Below are 17,351 nucleotides of genomic sequence, written 5' to 3'. Positions count from 1 at the left end.
TTCTGGTGGGAGAGTGATCTATTGATTTTACAGTGATATTATTGGGTATGTACAATTTGGGACTGTTTTGGTTGGACCTAATCCCTATCACTAAGGAAATTTCCCCTTATAGATTGGTACTATAGTGATGGGGAAATATATATTCTAGACTATGTGCTTGCCAGTTGCAGATATACTTTGGCTTTGGTGCTTGTACACAGCCATGGTGCTCACAGGGCTCATGCTCAGGCACTCACAGTGCTCATATCCATTCTGAACATAGGCTTGTTGGGGTCACTGTCATGCTCATACAGACAGATCATGGATCACACTGAAAGGAGGAGCAGTTTGTGGGGCAAAGTCAAGTTGGGCTTAATTTTGTTTCTTCACAAAAATGTTAACTTAAAAGGTAAAAGTTAAAGGAACTCTAGTTAAACTCCATCATGGCTTACATACGAGATTTTCATCATTTATATTTTTTTCAATACCAGACATTGAACCCAGGATCTCACACTCTGATAGCATTACAGTTTTTAAAAATGTAATAGCTTTGATGATAGGGTTATACAGTGATCATGTTTGGTATCATATAAAAGCTGAAAAGATCCTTCTATAATGTCCACAATAGTTACTATGTCTATGCAGGGGGAAAAAGAAAAAAAAAAAGCACAATATAATCCTTTTACCCACATATATATTGCTTCATTGATTGATTTTTTTGACTTCTTTATTTTGGTGTAGATATTGAAGTTGATGTCTCCAATTTTATTTTATTTTATCTTTCTCTCTTTTTGCACTCCGGCATGGGTTGATTTCAGGACTGAGACTATTGTGTGATGCTTGTCTTTATTGCTGTCGTGCTCACTGGATATTTTATTTGATATTTCTTTCTGTATTGTTGCGGTGTTTCAATTACCTTTTTCCTGTCCTCTCTCAAACTGAGGTTGAAAGCCTCTAGAAGGACTCCACCCATTTTCAGCTTATTTGATTTTTTACCCCATTCTATTGCTTTTCTTTACTTCAAACAAAATCACGTAACTCTTATCTAGCTCCACCTCTCAAATAGAGGGGGAAACAAGGGAGGGTACCAGGACCAAACAAATATATGATCACTAGTAGTAAGCTAGACACAGAGGGGACCACTTACTCTAGCAGCCCAGGGGGTTAAGGAGGGGGATATGGGTTGCAGGAAGGGAATGGGGGTGGAGGGAGGACAAATTTGGTGATGGGTAGTCCCCTGATTCAATGTTAATTTGTACCTAAAATACTACTGTGAAAGATATGTAAGCCAATATGGTCAAAATAAAAATTAAAAAAAAATGGAAAAGAGCAAATGTCCATAGAGGCATGGGGCAAAGGAAACTCATTCATTGCTGGTGGGAATAACATCTGTCTCTATGGAAAACAATGTGGAAATTGTACAAAAAGTAGGAATGGAGCTCCCATTTTACCTAGTTATCCCACTTCTAAGCGTCTACCTCTAAGAGCACTTTTATTTGGGAATGGTGGTGGTGTTGGGCCACTCAGGCAGCGCTCAGGGTTTACTCCTGGCTCTGCACTCAGAAATCACTCCAGGTGATGCTCGGGAACAATATGGGATGCCCAAAATTGAATCCAGATTGATCACTTGCAAAGCAAGTGCCTCTCCCACTGTGCTATCTTTCCAGCCCTTCTAATAGCATTTTTTTTTTTAAAGAAAATAAATTTCAAGTTCTGGGTAATAGAATGAAAAAACAACTTCTTGGCACAGGTCCTATTGAAAAGTTGGGGGCTGCAGTGAGGAAAACTGTCACCATCCAATATTCATGCAGCTCCCACATGAGCTTCCTACAGCTGTGACTGCTGTATCCACATGATCTCTGCTAGGCCTGATTTTTAGAAGCCGTCATATGAGCCCCTTACAATTGCCCTTGGAACCTCAACCCACTAGAGAGCTTTCTCTGAATATTTTTGCTTCTTCCTAATGGGGAAGATGAAGGCAAGAAGTGTACCCTGTCTGTGAATGTGCTGTTTTAATTTCAGTGCTTGGAGTCCAAGCTTTTCAGTCACAGAGGCGGCACTAATTTGTGTGAATCTTTGGGTAGGGGGGTTGACTGGGACAGTCTCCTTAGCACTTTTTATAATAATCTTTCCTATTGGTTCAGTGTTTGCTTTCAAATGAAGTCCTCTTAGAATAATGTGGCACATAGCGATTTTCAAAGATTAAAGCGAGGCGTTCTAATGTGAGCTTTACAACTAATTGCCTGAACTAATTATACATAAAGGGCCAAGCTATTAGTGTTAATAAGCAGTGACTCTACGAAGTACAGTTTGACCCAAAGACCGAATAACTTGCAAACAGTAATCACAGAGGTGGTGTCCATTGCTTAAAGCACCTTAGTTGGAAATAATTTGTGTCTATTTAGATAGATTTTCCTGGAGATGTTGACCCTACACTTGGTTTTCCTGTTTTTGAAAGTCTGCACCTTTTTTAATATAGTGCACTCCAAGAGCATATGGAAATCTTTTTAGTATAAATGACTGTGCTTCATCAACAGGAGTTTCCTGATTGCTTCTCTTCGAACTCATCTTTTAACCCAACATTAGTGATTCACAAGTCAAGTCAAGGTCTTCTCAGTTTGTACTCTCTCCTGTTTGTCCTCATCAGGTTCTGTGCGAACAAACCGTGCTTGTAGGAACGGATATTTTCTGAATCGCAGACACACATTTTCACATGGAAATTGTACCAAAACTGCCAAGTTGTGCATGCTTAAAGCTACACTGTGATCCTCTCTCCCAAATTAGCTCTCTCCCACCTGCCTTAGCTCCTTGGGAAATGCAAAGCCACATTCTAGTGACTCTTTTCCAACTTTGTTTTTCTTTTTCTCATGGCTTTCTTGTTCCCAGTACTGTGGCAAAAACCTTGCAAGTGTCCCTACCCCCACCTCAGTTTTGTTTGGCTGCTTCCATATTACACACACTGCTAGAAAGTACTATAGCACAAATCTTACATTTAGCTACCATGGATATCACTTTACCTTCATTCGGCACTCATATCTTGTCCAGAGTGATCATTTCCAACTATTATTGTCAGAGTGGGCCCTTCTCTGCCCTAACTGCACTCACCAGCTTTTTGTGGCAAGCTTCCTACCATAGACCAATCCTTTTGGCACTTGTCATTATTTCTTTTGGGCATGATACCCCTCAGTAACAATATTGCAAACCACAGTGTCTAAAAGAAAAAAAGGACGAGGGAGAGGAGAAAGAGACAGACAGAGACAGAGAGACAGACAGAGATAAACAAAGAGATAAAAGAAAAACCTCTGCCATAGAGGCAGACAGGGAGAAGGATGGGGAAGGGTAAGAGGGAAACTGGGGATGGGAAAAGTACACTGGTGAAGAGTGTTGGACATTGTCAGAAAATCGGAGCAACTTTGTAATTGTATTCCAAAGTGATTCAATTAAAAATTTATCAAAGAACACAAAATAAAATAAAAATTATGAATTCCAAAGCTTACTATGGTATTATAGGCTTAAACATGTCCAGTGATTATCCTTTGCTGAAGGTCTTTATCTTCGATTAGTGTGGCTGTTTGATCTTGTATGCCCTTCATTCTTAATTTATGACTCAGACTTGCAAGCCACTTTACCAGGACTTGAATTCCTTTAGATCCTTCCCTGTGTGAGCCCTTTGTCCTGGTAGTTCCCTAGACCTGGGATGCTATTAGTTCTGCTTAGCCTGATTAGTTACTGACATCTTACCCTTCCAGTCATAGCTTCCATATCATTCTTCAGGGACATTTTTAAAGCCTGCCACAGTTGGTTCAGTTCCTTACAAATATGCCAGCAGCATCATGTATCCTAGCACTCATCATAATTATAATTAGATGAGTATTGGTATAATTATTGTTTTGATGCCTGATCTCCTGCTAGCCAGTAAACTCCCCAAGAGCAGGGACTTATCCAGTCTAGCCACCATTCTCTCCCCACTGTTTTTCAGAACAAATATTTGCCAAATGAATGCATAATGAATGTGGTTAGACAGAAGTTGTGGCATATGTTATGTGTATTGTACTTATGTTTGAATATGGGATATCTGATGTTCTAGGACTTGAACACTTCCCACTCCATAATGAAGCAATACTGTGAAAGCCCAATTTAGTTCTTGCTAACTGTTGGACTGTTGCCTCCTCTTTGCTCTTTCATTCTGGTCAGAGACTGTATTGGTCAAAGTTTTACTAGAGAAACAGAAGCAGTAGGTGATAAAAGAGTTACTCCAATAATCATATTATATAATTTAGGGACTAGCTGGCAAGTTTGAAATGTGTGGAGCAGATGTCAGCCAGAAAGACAGGCTCAAACTCAGGCAAAGGGCAAACAAACTTATTTATGTCAGGAGCTACAAGAAGGCAAGCCCTACTTTTGAATCTTCCCCCAGTGAAGCAGACTACTCAGATATCTACTGTAAACATCTGCAAGTCAACCAGTTGGGAGTTTCAATCATGATAGAATATCGTCACAATATCTGGAGTCACATTTGATGAGAGAACTGGATACTAATGTGTAGTCAGGTTCACACAGAAATTTTATCAAATAAACCTTTGACACAAAGCAGCAGTTTAAAATTAACCTTTGATGAAGAAACTTGACACTTCTGGGGATGGAGAAAGGTAGTAAAATATTAAAAGAATTTTACCCATTCTGGATTTTGCTTCATTGCTATCCAAAACAGATTATCTTTTGGTGAAGACATAATTGTCAGTACTCAGGGATTCTCCTGGTTCTGTACTCAGGAATTATTCTTGGTGGTGCTAAAAGGACCATATGGTATACAAGGGATTGGACCAGGGTCAATAGGGTGCAAGACAAGCACTCTACTATCTACTTCATCACCCCAAATAGATTACTTTTTAATAAAATAGCAACAGTTTCTTTTCCCAGTGCCAGTAAAGAAATTCCAGGAAAACAGACACTTTTCACCTGGTTTTTGATCTATATCTGGTCATGCTCATGGTTTGCTTTTTGGCTCTGTGCTCAGGTATCCTGGATTTCTGGCCAGCCTCAAGGGACCATATGGGATGCTGGGGATTTGAACACATATCAACTCTGCAAGGTTGCACCCTACAAACTGAACTATCTCTTTGACCCCCAAATGAACATTTTTCTTTAGTATCCTTATAAAATAGTGTTTTCTTGCTCATTATTTTCTTTTTTCTTCTCCTCCATTTACTTGTATGTCTTTTTCTTTAAAAAAAAAATCAACTTTTGGGGCCGGAGAGATAGCATGGAGGTAAGGCGTTTGCCTTGAATGCAAAAGGCCGGTGGTTCAAATCCCGACATCCCATATGATCCCCCGAGCCTGCCAGGAGCGATTTCTGAGCATAGATCCAAGAGGAACCCCTGAGCGCTGCTGGGTGTGACCCCACAAAAACCGACATTTTTGGTTTAATTTTCCCCTTTTTGTTGTTTCTGAACACTTGGTTGTGTTGCACTTGAGATCACACTTTTGTATATTACTTAGAATGCACTTGGGTGTGTGTGGTGGTACTAGGAACCAAATTTCTGGCATCACCACCTTTATGCTTGCAATGCAAGAGTTTTGCCACTGAGCTGTTACCAAACTACTTTCTCCGGTGCTTTTTTCCTGATAAATCTACAATGAAAACATAGAAATAGAGGTACACTCTGAATTTTGAGACCCATAAGTATAGTTAAGTAGACAAGTGGGATTTCAGTCCAGAATGTGAGGGATACCTGGTTTGGTGTTAACCGAGGCAGTGCCCCAAGCAACCAGCTTGAGACCCAGCCTTATTCTGCAGGAAGTACTTTGTCCATGTTACATAGGAAGAGAAAACTGGTGTTTAAGGTTAATAAAGGGAAGAAAAAGGATGATAAAGGCAGGGGACTAAACAGACTCTGGATTCAACTTCAAGTGGAACTTATCAATTAAGTAAAAATGTTGAGAGAAGACACAGAGATGACATCTTAAAGTTTACTGTTTGGAAGATGGGGATGGTAACAAGATCAGGCATAAAGGTGATGTTTTCAGGGGATAAATAGATGCTTGGTTCTAGAACAGGTGAAAGACCAAAGGTGGCAGTTTCTATGTTATTAGCCTCTGTACAGGACCTGGTATAATCTATACATTGTCTCCTGCCCATTGAGGAATAGGTGTGATTTTTGCCTTTATGAAATCATTTTAGGAATATCCTGAGCCAAAAGAGAAGTTTGAAATGTTGAAGATTCTCTTTTGAGGGATCACACACAGTGATGCTCATAGGTTGCTCCTGGATTTGCACTCAGAAATTTCTCCTGCAGGTTTGAGGAATCATATGGGATACTGAGGATCACACTCTGGTCTGCCATGTAAAGTGCCCAACCTACTATACTTATAACTCTAGCCTCAATGTTGAATATTCTTCTTTAGGCTTTACATTTTTGTGTAAAGAGTAATAATATAGGTACTCTGTTTGGAAAATTCCCCATTTTGGCTTTGAGAATACTTCTTGGTGCATGAAATTGTATTTGTTAAATTTGCTATCCAAAAAATGCAAGTGCACAGAGCTCTCACTCATCAAATTTAGGAAAATTGGAGCATGAAAAGAAATAATGATAGTAATATATTATGCACTATTAAAATGATTCAATGAAGTTATATGGCTATATTATTATAAATGAAAGTACAAGAGAGAGCATTCTTTTGCAGGAGGCTCTCAGCAATGCTGGTGCCTTGGGTGCTTGGACTAGGCCTGGCATGTGGCGATGGTTAAACCCATATTTTAACTAAAACTGGATTTATCACTAGGTCACTGTTGAAGCCAATGTAACAGGGTGCTTATTTATGTTGTGAGGGGCAGGGAAGTTGTAGGTGGTGCTGGGGACTTCTGTTGTCTCTATGCTTGGGGCAGGAGTGTCGTTCTGGGCAGTGCCCAGAGAACTCTGTCATGCTCCTTAGCCTCCTGCCTGCCAAGCATATGTGCATCCCATTGAGTGATTTGTCCAGGCCTCATAAGGTTAATTTTTATGTTTTCTTCAATGTATTTTGTGGATTAAGATCTAACATATAAATTTAATATATGCATAAGATGAGATTCTTTTACATATGACTTCCCATTTCCCCCAGAAGGATTTGTTGAAGAGGCTTTCTTTTTGTTCCCTTCCTTTTATGTTCTTTTGGCTCCTTGATTATAAATTAGCTGCTCATGTATGTGAGGGTTTTTTAGGGAAATCACACCTGGTGGTGCTCAAAACTTACTGCTGGATCAGAATGCAGGGATCACTTCTTGTGCAGGGGCTATGCTAATCTTCTCTGTATCATTCCAATTTTAGTATATGTGCTGCTGAAGCGAGCACCCAGGGATCACTTCTGATGGGACTCAGGGACCTATACAGGTGCCAAATATCAAACTTTGGTCAGTCATGTAAAGGCAAGTTCCTTCCTGCTGTACTTTCTCTCAAGCCCCAAGACCATAAGACTAACATTATTAAAATTTGTATAGAGGGTTTCCTGCTTTCCCCTGTGAAGCAGCCAAGAAAGGCCCCTGAAAACTTAATTTCTTCAGGGGTCATCACAAGGTAGGCTGTCTTCACCCACAAAAGGTGGAGACTGGCTCCTGCAACGTGCTGAGGCACAAAAGGGACAGTATAAAAGGCTGCTGCTTTTCTCCCTGCCTGGTTTCCTGCTTTCCTGTGTGAGGCAGCCAAGAAAGGACCAGAGAACATAATCTTTTTAGGGGTCATCACAAGGTAGGCTGTCTCCGCCCATGAAGGGTGGAACTGGAGGAGCACAGCAGCTCTGCTTTGCTTCGTGGCCACATGCATCTTACCCATGAATCCCACCAGAACACGTAGTAAGAATCACACTACAAGCGTGTCAACGGGAAAACAACGCAGGACAACACCATGCATAGAGAATGAAGATGGCATCTCTGATGACCCAAAAAGTACCAAACAGCTAGTTAGCCTCTCAAATAAAGAGTTTAGAGAAGAAATATGGAGGATGTTCATAGAACTCAAAGAAAGCATAGATCTAGTTGAACAGACCACAAAGATAGAAATCAGAAAACTTCAATCTGTAATAACAGGACTGAAAAGCTTGGTAGATGAAATGGAAACCTCAATGGAAAGCATCTCCAACAGAGTAACAGCAGCTGAGGACAGAATCAGGGAGCTGGAAGATGAGATCCAGAACTACTCCATACAGCAGAAAAGATCGGAAAAGAACCTTAAAGCAAATGATCAGACAATGGAAAAATGCTCAAAAAATGTGAACAGGGGGGTGGCACACATTAAGGCATTTGCCTTGCATGCTTCTGGCCTACAATGGACCACAGTTCAATTCCCTGGTGTCCCATATGGTTTCCCAGGCCAGGAGTGATTTCTGAGCGCATAGCCAAGCATAACACTGGAGCATCACAGGGTGAGGCCCAAAAACAAACAAAAAAATGTGAACAGATGAAAATAGAAGTTTTGATAAACTCAACAGAAACAACATAAGAATCATTGGAGTTCCAGAGACCCAGGAAGAAACTCCCCAGAAATAATAAACAGTCAAGGACATCATTACAGAGAAACCTCCAGTGCTAAAGACTGCATGCACCAAATCCTACATGATTAAAGAGTACCAGCTAAAGAGACCCAAAGACCCCAAAACACATCCTACTCACAATGAAGAATCCCCCAGATAGAAGTGGAATATTGAAAACAGTAAGATCAAAAAAAGAAATTACATTCAGAGAAGCATCTTTAAGAGTTACAGCAGACCTGTCACAAGAAACCCTCAAGACCAGAAGGCAGTGGTGGAATATAGTGACAAAACTCAACAAAAGGAATGCTTTGCCTAGAATACTGCACCCAGACAAACTCATGTTCAGGTTTGAAGGAAGTATACATAGCTCCATGTAGAAACAGCAGCTCAGAAACTTTACAGACTCAAAACAAGCCTTAAAAGATAAACTATTTTAAGACAAGACAGACTTCGGGTCGAAGTGATAGCACAGCAATAGGGTGTTTGCCTTGCATGCAGCTGATCCAATATGGAAGGTGGTTTGAATCCGAGCGTCCTATATCGTCCCCCCAACCAGGAGCGATTTCTGAGCACTTAGCCAGGAGTAACTCCTGAGCATCACTGGGTATGGCCAATCCCCCAAAACAAAACAAAAACCCAAAGAAACAAACGAACAAAAAGACAAGACAGACCAAAGGACACACCAAACTTCTACACAACAATGGCACTAATCCCATGACAATTATTTCTCTCAACATCAATGGACTAAATTGCACCAATTAAGAGACACAGAGTGGCAAAATGGATGAAAAAGCTGAATCCAGCATTCTGCTGCCTACAAGTAACACATCTGAATAAACACAGACTCAAAATCAAAGGTTGGAGCAAAATCATCCAAGCAAACAACTCCCTTAAAAAAGCTGGAGTGGGGCTGGAGAGATAGCATGGAGGTAGGGCATTTGCCTTTCATGCAGGAGATCATCAGTTCAAATCCCGGCGCCCCATATGGTCCCCCGTGCCTGCCAGGTGCAATTTCTGAGCCTAGAGCCAGGAATAACCCCTGAGCACTGCCGGTGTGACCCAAAAATCACCAAAAAAAAAAAAAGCTGGAGTGGCCATATTAATATCAGATGACATAAACTTTAGACTAAGGAAAGTTATAAGGGACAAAGATGGACATTTCCTAATAAGGGGTATGGACAACAGGAAAAAATAACACTCGTAAACATATACACACCCAATGATGGACCAGCAAATTATTTAATACAATTGTTGACAAATCTGAAAGAAGACATCAATAGTAACACAATAATAGTGGGATACCTCAACACTGCCCTGTCACCCTTAATAGGTCAATCAGACTTAAACCCAACAGGAATATACGAGCTCTGAAAAGAGAAATAAAAGAAAGTGGACTATATATATATATATATATATATATATATATATATATATATATATATATGGTATTCCATCCCCAGAAAACTGGATACACATTCTTCTCCAATGCACATGGATTATTCTCTAGAATAGACCACATGCTGACCCATAAAACATATCTCCATGAAATCAAGAGGAAGAAATTGTGCAGACTACCTTCTCAGATCACAAGGCACTGAAATTAGAAGTGAACTACAAAGGGACACAGAAGAAAAACTTTAATATCTATAAATTAAACAGCTCAGTACTGGACAACCAGTGAGTAAGAGATGAAATCAGGGCCCGGAGAGATAGCACAGCAGCGTTTGCCTTGCAAGCAGCCGATCCAGGACCAAAGGTGGTTGGTTCGAATCCTGGTGTCCCATGCCTGCCAGGAGCTATTTCTGAGCAGACAGCCAGGAGTAACCCCTGAGCACCACCAGGTATGGCCCAAAAACAAATAAACAACAAAAAACAAACAAACAAAGAGATGAAATCAAAGAGAAAATCAAAAGATCCCTAGAAACAAATGCCAGTGAGACACAAATTATCAGAACTTGTGGGACACAGAAAAAGCATAATAAGAGGAAAAAGTATAGCTTTGCAAGCATAAATCAGAAGAGTGGACCTACATAAATAGCTTAATGACAGCTAATAACACTAGAAAATCATGAACAAAATATAAAATAAAATTTGTATAGAATAAGAAAAATATCGACTTAAAATGTCAGTCATGAGAGAGGTCAGGGAGAGATTGAGGAACTTTTGGAGTTATGATGGTTAATAGTTGCTATGTAGGAGTGTTATTATTTTGAGAAATATGTATTTGAAATATACAGAAATGAAGGTGCCACATACCCACAGTTTACTGTGAAAAGTTTCATAAAAATACAAAAGACTTAACAATTGGAAGTCTTCAGGTGAATGGGAAATAAAGAGTTATATGCACTATTCCTGCAGCTTTTATTTTTTTGTGTGCCTGAAATTATTTTCAGTTAAACTATTGCTGTTACTTGGGAGGTGGGGCCAGATTTCTCTTAGCAGGGTTCAAGAGACCGTGAGGTGTCAGGGATTGAACCGGGGCCTCGAACATGCAAAGTATGTGCTTAACCTCTTGAACCATCTCCCTGGTTCAATGAATTTTCTTCATCACTATCATCAACTTCACCACCATCACCATCACCACCTCCCAAACACCACCACGACCTCCACTATCCTTCTGCTCCTCCTCTTCCTCCTCCTCCTCCTCCTCCTCCTCATCATCATCATCATTCTTACTGAAGGAGCCCACAAGACATGACCAATGCAGCTCTGGATTGGATCCCTTTGTCTAAAGGAAATGATTGTCGTAGATGGCAAAACTTCAAAAAGGATTTTTGGGGAATGGAATGTGAACTCTATTTGTACTTTCCTGGCAATTAATCTGTAAGTCCCAAAATGAAAAGTTTTGAAACAGTACGTGCTTTTCTGACGTTAAGACAAACACAAATTTTCTTTTTTATCTTTTTGATCAGGACAGAATCTCTGCAGTTAAGAGGCCAACAAGGCTGTTCTTTTCAAGTAGGTTGAAGAATGTTCGATTTTGAAAGGGAAATACCTAAGGGATGGGCCCTAGATAAGGAAGCCTGTTGACCTTATCCTCAAATGTCCATTCCTTGTTATAGTATCTGCCTACTGGGTTAGTTAGGGCAGTTCCCTCTTAGAGCAAAATAAGACAAGCATGTGGGAAAAGGAGCATGGAAAAGGTGTGTCAGCTCAAACTGAGAAGTGCTGTATAGAGTTGAGTGGTTGCACATCTGGTCATTAACTTTCTATAGAGATTCTACTTTGGTGACGGAAATGACTGTTCTTTTTTTTTTTTTTCCTCCTGTATTTCCTTGCCATCTGGTATCTCCTCTTTTTCCATGCTTCTCCTCCATCTTCTTCCTCTTTTAGTTTATACTGTTTGTCTGTCCTGTTTTTATGTCCCCATTATTTTACCAGATTGTACTGTTCCCTCCTTTACACAGCTCTTTGCTTGAATTTTGATTTTTCCCTTTCCTGTGGGTTCTTTTGTTTTCCTATCCAGTCCCTTTAATTTCTTTCATTTTTATTGATTTTTTTAAAAAGGATTCTAGGCCATGGGGCCGCTTTTCCAACCTGCCTTTGTTTAGGAGAAAGGCCAGTTTGAATTAGATTCTTAGGATTGAATTTGTCAAGAACACTTCTGCTGATAGCTTCTATGTATTGAGTGCTTGCTATGGACCAATCATTAAATTGGTTGTATTATTGATATTCACATTTAATATTTACAGCAGCACTTCATCCTTTATTTTTTGCTCCTATTTTATAGGATAGGAAATTAAACACCCCCCCCCAAGTTGAACCACTAAACCCAAAATAAAAAAAATAGTAATTTTGTGGTGCTTCATGCCTACTCTATAGCACAGTACTCTTATGTTCTAAAGATAGTACCTAAGGGACCAAGGGATGATGCTCAGAGTATTAATAAAGTTACAGGGAGAATGAGTCCTACATAGCTTATTATATCAGCAGTGAAAAGAGGAGGATGGAAGGGTTTGATTTTTATGTTGGTGTATGAATGGCTAGTTTATAGCAAGTGTTCAGTGATAATCAGTGCAAATTGCTGGCTGAAAGCCATTCCCCTCTGGAACCTTTTCCCGCAATATTTTCTTTTCAGATTGTAACAGGAAATAATTATGGTCATTAAAATTGAGATTCATTGTGTAGTCAGAGGTTCCGGTGGTAAACCTCACATGTCAAGGCAATTATTGACACTGTGACATGTCAACTTCAAAATGCCAAAATGTGGGCAACAAATCCTAGTGCAATGATTTGGTTTTAATAACAGCCCAGTACCACCTGGACCATACCACTGCAAGATAACAAAGGCTGAGCATCCTAATTAGTTTTCTGGAGATTTCAGAAACATAAGGGTATATTTAATTCAGAAATTTTTGATTTATTTATTAGGATCACATTAAATGATGACTGTACTCCCATCCTACCCCAGCCATTTCCCAAAAGACTCACCCCAAATTTGGACTTTATAGTTGGGCCATTGCTGCTTGTGGGATACCAACTGCCCATGCTCAGGGATCTTGTGGAGCTGGAGATTGAACTCAGAACCTGAGTATAGGCAAATGCACTTGAACTACTACATTCTAACCCTAATATGCAAGATTTTATATTTTGAAATTTTAAGTAAGGAGCTTATGATGGTGTTGGACAAGAAATGAAGTCAATTCATATTGTCTGAAAGCTGAATATGTAGACATTGTACCCCATGGGAACATGGTGTTGTCACGTGTAATGGAACCAGGATGCACATATAGCCAAATACCGGGGTGTGAAGACAAGTTAGATTGACTTTTGGGAGAATTAAGATTTATTCTAATTGACTATCTTGGCTTTTATGGAAGGAGATCTTTAATTTGGAGGGGGTGAGATGGTAGCAGGGATGGAACCTAGGTCTCATGCTTGCATGCAAGGCATGTATTTTTTTATTTAGCCATATGCCTGTCCCCTCACTGTTTTTTAATTTAAATATTAGAAGTGTCTCTTTAGGATTTGAAATCTCTGCTTATTAAATATGGTCTCTAGTTACATAATATATATGTATGTTTATATATGTCTATATACTTGTGCTACTTTATAGAGAGAAATGCTGAAATAGAAATAGTTTATCTTTTGGAATAAGATGGGCTGTTATAGAACCATCATCAGTTGTGTTATATGCACAGTGTATGACTTGGTGCCTTTGGTTTTTTATTATTGCTGAATAAAGTGGGATTTATTTTTCCTATCAAATTTGGATGCTTTTTAGCATGTTGTTGAGACAGAGCATGGGAAAATAGCAATAAGCAGAATGCTGCTGCTGTGTGGCTATCTGTAAAAGCATATGAAAACAAATGATTCTCATGGGGTAACTGGACCATATCCATTAAGTCAGGTTTAGGCTGTTGTTATGGTCTGAGCAGGGAAGTAATTAGTACAATAGCCCACCCAGTTGCTCAGGGTGTCTCAGTGGTAAAGAATGTCTTTGTTCTCTCTCTATCCTGGGCTTGGCTGTTTGAACTCAACCAAATTATAACCAGCACCAAGCAGCTTGGAAGTCCCAACTGTGCCTTATGCATTGCTTTGAGATTGAGGGGTGGGGGAAAGGACAGGAGGGAGAGATGGAGGGACGGTGGGAGAAAAAGAGAAAGGGAGAGAAGGAAAAAGTGTTTGAGGGAAATTATTTATATTAGAGTGGGTAGGAAGTTGTCAACTGTTTTAATGTGGGAAGACATTGAGGCTGGAGCCATAGCGCAGCTGTAGGGCATTCGCCTTGCATGCTGCTGACCCAGGACGAACCTGGGTTCGATCCTTGGCATCCCATAGTATCCTCCAAGCTGAGATATGGGGAGATATCACTGTGTCATTACCAATGAGCATTTACTACTGTTTGTGGGAATGAATTCTAAAACTAAACTGCAATAAAAAATTGAAGAAAGAGAAAGAAAAAAATGGAGCTCTTTAATGGCATGTCATTCAGTGAAACTAAAGGCAAAAGCAGATAAAAATGTGAGCATGATGCACCCATATGGGTAAGCTGAGATTTTGTGGCCCTAAGCGCCCTCATCACCAGCCCTCTGACCTCTGTTCTATGAAAACTGTTTATTAGGTGTATAAATATACTTTTTTTCATTCCCCCTTTTAAGGATTAAACATCTAAATATTGTAATGGTATTAACTGATCCTCTGTTGAAGGATAAAAGTTAGCTCTGTCCACCTATCAAATGCAATCTATCTTAGTGAGATGTGAATTGAGTTTGCAGAGGTCTGGCTTTGATTAGTGAGCTACACCTGCAGGAAAAATGATTCTGTCAGCCAGTCTTATTTGGAGGTAAGGGGATGGGAAGAGAGACTGGTTTCACATTCAGTGATATACCAGTGATATTTTATTCTTTTATTTAGAAAATCATTTACAAATATATATTAATATTATTTGCTCTTCTAAGCCCAGGTATGCTTGCAAGTAAGGCATGTACTTTCCTACATGTCAAGTGATACTCATTGGCATAGCATTCAAGTCCCTGCATTTGAAGAAGTATGCTCTTAGACTTCAAGTTCTCTCTTGTGTTGTTGGCGTCTTTGGTTTGGTAATTTTGGGAATGAGTGGATAGGAAGCATGGGTGACATCTGCTAGAGAAACCACCCAGGAACATTATAATCAGGGATGGTTTTGCAAAGTGTTTGCATCCAGCTCCAGAAAGTTGGATTTTATGACTGTGTCAAGTCCATGCTTGGCTGCAGGTTTCCCAGGTAACCAGCCTCGCTTCCAGGAATTGATGATAAAAGTGATGTCATTTAAATCTTTTGTCCATTTTTACATAGATGTCTTACGACCTTTATTCTTTTAAGTTGTAGACACTGAACATATTGAAAGAGATTTTGTAATTTTGGCCTAATGTGCAACTGAAAAATATTTTGATATGTTTGAAAGTTCATTTATAATTCCTCTTAGCACTTCAAACTTAAACTTCCTGCAGGCTGAAGAGATAGTACAGTGTACTGGTAAGGTATTTGCCTTGCTTGCAGCTGACCCAGTTTTGATCCCAATGTCATATATGGTCCCTCACACCCTGCCAGAAGTAATCCCTGAGCACAGAGGCAGGCATTAGACCTAAACACCACTGTAGTATGCCCCCAAAACTAAACCCCTATCTCCAGAACAAAACAAAACAACCAAAGAAAAAGCCAAACAAAAACAATGTTCTTATAGAAGTATTTGTTAATGGTAGAAAACACTTTGCAAATGGGAAGCCCAGATTCCAGTCCTAACACCACATAATTCCCCACCTGTTGAACTGGGAGTAGCCCCTGAACAACACTAAATAACAACCCTCACAAACAAAATAAAATAAATGCATGTATTGTTATTTTGTAAACTTTCCCCTTCTTTATCCCTTGCTTTAATCAGGTGAAGTATTTGAACTATTCTTCCATCTTGTTGACTGTGCTCATGCCATCATTTAGAATGACTGCAGGGTTTTGGTGGAAAGGCTGAATTTTTGCAATCATGTGAAATATAGTGGGGACAGTTTTGTACACGGGCTTGGGCACTTAATTGTATACTAAAGACACACTCTGAAACGTCAAGTTTATTATATCAAAAGCAGAACATGTGCCTAGGACTCCTGGTATTTGTTTGCTAGTGCTTTGAGTCTTTATCAGTCTGTGTTGAGAGAAGTAGCCTTATGGCTTTAAATGACGCCCTTGTTTTTAAGACTGAGCATTTCTCTGTATTGTATTGTTTCAGTCATTTGGATTTTTGTGGTAAATCGGTTAGCTTCTACCCTTTCTTATTTTCCTGGAGGAACATTCTCATTTTAGCTTAGTGTTTTGTGAAAGCACTTTCATCTTAGGGGCATGGATTGATTTTCTGCATTATTAGATATCTTGTCCACTGGATTGAAATGTAGGCTGAGATTTAGTCAAATGTACCATGAATTTAGTGGGTATTCAGGTATGTTTTTCAGTAGTGTATCTTGCAATTCAAACAATATTTTCAACACTTCTGATCTAAGAAATTATAAAAAGCCAAAGGGGTATAGAGAGATTCATGCCTCCCAGGCCTCCTCCCCCATCCCCTCATTTTATTGCCTTGCCTCAGGGAAGAACTGTTCCTAAATCATTTGAGAAAAGTGTTTTCACCAGCTAAGTGGATTCCATCTGGTGTTTTTTTAAAAGTGTACTTTTCCATCATTTTATCATACTTACCTATTGTTTCCCTTTTCAACTAGTATCTTTGACTCTTCAAAATATTCAGATGCCTGGGTCCCTATGGCTTTGAGATGCTGACAATTTTATGATTATGCAAATGTTATTGAACTCTTCTTGATGGATGTGTGAGCCCTTGGCTGACTGCACAGGGACTGTGCCTTTAACTGTCACAGGGTTGACTAGTGTGACCTTCACATCAGGCTTCGTAAAACATGCTTGCCAGGCAGGCATCCTAGGGCAATTTGGAGTGGTTGCCTGGGCAACCTCCCTTGCTTCTAATCAAATGCCCAAAGGATAACTCAAGTCCCAGTGGAAAGGGACACATCTGAAGGGAGGAGCCCTGTCCTTGGCTGAGCAGTGGAAGTCCATGGGGATGATTTGAGGACCCTTTGCTAATGTGTGGGGAGGTGAGATTAATTCACAGTCTGATAGCACAGGGAAGGGACAGAAGGAGGGAAAGGGAACTGAGGGACACAAGTAGAGAAGAGAAGGGTACATGCAAATAAAAGGTAGAAATAAAAACCATAAACATAAGCAAATAATTTATACTTAAGGAAACAGTATATCACAAAATATGCAGCATTACAGAAAACAAAGATGGATGATTTTGCGGAAGAATTCTATGGTCAATAAATGAATATTGGGCGAGACAACAGGAACAGTGGAGACTTATGCGAAATAGATAATATATGCTTTTTGG

At 39.7% G+C, this 17,351-nt stretch overlaps 1 protein-coding gene and 1 non-coding gene across 5 annotated transcripts in view; one reads left to right on the top strand and one right to left on the bottom strand.

Annotated features, from left to right (window-relative positions):
- Positions 1-17,351, top strand: part of OSBPL6 (oxysterol binding protein like 6) — a 239,591-nt gene that overhangs the window by 30,494 nt on the left and 191,746 nt on the right. The window lies entirely within an intron of this gene.
- On the bottom strand, positions 7,205-7,311 carry LOC126009816 (U6 spliceosomal RNA). Its single transcript, XR_007496013.1, has one exon. It is a non-coding gene; the product is annotated as a U6 spliceosomal RNA (small nuclear RNA).

Source organism: Suncus etruscus, chromosome 5, assembly GCF_024139225.1.
Source record: "Suncus etruscus isolate mSunEtr1 chromosome 5, mSunEtr1.pri.cur, whole genome shotgun sequence".
In the NCBI taxonomy this organism is placed as follows: domain Eukaryota; kingdom Metazoa; phylum Chordata; class Mammalia; order Eulipotyphla; family Soricidae; genus Suncus; species Suncus etruscus.
Note: the sequence above shows the minus strand (reverse complement) of the source record. Positions and strands in the feature narration are given on the sequence as shown.